Source organism: Quercus lobata, chromosome 10, assembly GCF_001633185.2.
Source record: "Quercus lobata isolate SW786 chromosome 10, ValleyOak3.0 Primary Assembly, whole genome shotgun sequence".
In the NCBI taxonomy this organism is placed as follows: domain Eukaryota; kingdom Viridiplantae; phylum Streptophyta; class Magnoliopsida; order Fagales; family Fagaceae; genus Quercus; species Quercus lobata.
Genome location: NC_044913.1, coordinates 12,916,777 through 12,918,676, shown reverse-complemented (window position 1 = coordinate 12,918,676; position 1,900 = coordinate 12,916,777). Strand labels below are relative to the sequence as shown.

The following is a 1,900-nucleotide window of genomic DNA, read 5'->3' as shown; positions in this document are numbered from 1 at the left end:
TGTCACTTTACCCATCTGAGGTATGTTACGTTTGTTTTCCGTAATCCATCTCTGTTAAAATCAAAGGTAAATAGGTATTTTTGCTCAAATTTTATATCTCTCTCCTCTCAAAACAAAAAATAGCACAAAAATGCAAGAGAAACAAGATCAAAAAGGGAGGGTTTTGAAACCTTCCCAAGATCTTTCAAAAAAAGAAAAATCCACCTCTCTCATAACTTCGTTTATATCCTGAAAAATCTATCAACCTCACCGTACAAATACAATCAATCTCAATCTCTCTTCCTTTGTACTTCTCTTTCTCTCTTCTTCAACACTCAGATCTACAAACACCTTCAAAGCTCAGAAAAGCTATGGCCATGTGCAATGGTGCTTTCTATGATCTCTCATTATTACTTCTAATGTTAGCATTTTCCCAACGTTTCTTCCTTGTAGATTCAACAACAGACCCAACAAATATTAAGGTTTTCAAAGATCTGATAAATGGTCTCAACCCAAAGTCCATTGTACCTGGTTCTTGTCTAAGTTCATGGGACTTTTTGTTGGACCCATGTGACCACATCTTCAGCAACCACTTCACGTGCAATTTCAGATGCGATCGAGTTGTCTTCGGCTCATTCCGAGTCATCGAGATCACTCTTGACCCGGCGAGTTACTTAGGTTCACTCACTTCCACTACTTGGTCATTCCCTTACTTACAAACCCTCCAAATTTCAAACAACTCATTCTTGAGCTCAATCCCAGACTCACTGTCCAACTTGACTCGCCTCCGCCGACTTAGCCTCTCTAGAAACTCACTCTCTGGTCCAATCCCCGACTCGCTCAGCTCACTCTCTTAGCTCCACGAGCTCTACCTTGACAACAACAAACTAAACGGTCCCATTCCTTTAACCTTAAACAAATTGGTTAACCTAAAAAGACTCGAAGTCCAAAGAAACAACCTTAGTGGCAAGATTCCCAATCTGGGTTCTCTCAGAAACCTCTATTTCTTCGATGCCAGAGATAATGAGCTCTCTGGTGAAGTTCCATTAACATTGCTAAAGTCCCACATCGAGGTCTCTGTTTGAAACAATAACTTACAAGGAATCCTCCCAAAAAGTTTAGCCAATTCGGGTTATTTACAATTATTTGATTTGAGTCACGAGAGAGGTTTTCAGGATATAAACGAAGTTATGAGAGAGGTGGATTTTTCTTTTTTTTGAACCCAAATGCAGATCAATAGCAGTCACACATACCTTCCCCTAGCTTTGATGTTGAGAAACTTGTTTTCTCCCCCTCCAAACACTCCAAACTACAAAGAACACGTTGATCTCACCACAGGGTTATCTCTCGAAAAGATTTTGAGTTTTGGGTGTTTTGATCTGCGTTGTATTGTGTTTTGGGGTTAAGAGGTGTTTTTGTAATTGCTGGGACTGAGGTGGGTTACGGAGATTGACGGAAACATACCACAGGTGGGTTATGTGTAATTACCCCATAAATTAATCAAAAAAATATAAATGATGTGGAAAATTGTGTGAATGCTTCAAATCTTTTTTTATTATATATATATATATATAACTTGTCAAATTTTTTTTAATATAAAAGAACAAATTTGGTTTTTCGGCAAATAAACTACCTTCTTAACCTTCTTTTCAAATCACTTTTCCCATTCCCCAACTCCCACCCATGTGACCTCCTGCTCTTCTATTTTCCATTGCATTTATTCTCTCATATACATACATACATACATACATACATACATACACACACACACACACACACACATATATATATATATATATATATATTATAAACATTCTCTCATATATTTGTTTATTACTTCTTTACAGTTTACAGTTTACACTGATTCTTTCTTCTTAGATTCTATTTGGAAACAACTTATTTAGTTTTTAGCCGAAAGTAC

At 37.1% G+C, this 1,900-nt stretch overlaps 1 pseudogene; it reads left to right on the top strand.

The window, feature by feature from the left end:
• The first annotated feature begins 350 nt into the window (after positions 1-350).
• LOC115964358 lies at positions 351-1,199 on the top strand (annotated as a pseudogene).
• Positions 1,200-1,900: the final 701 nt, after the last annotated feature.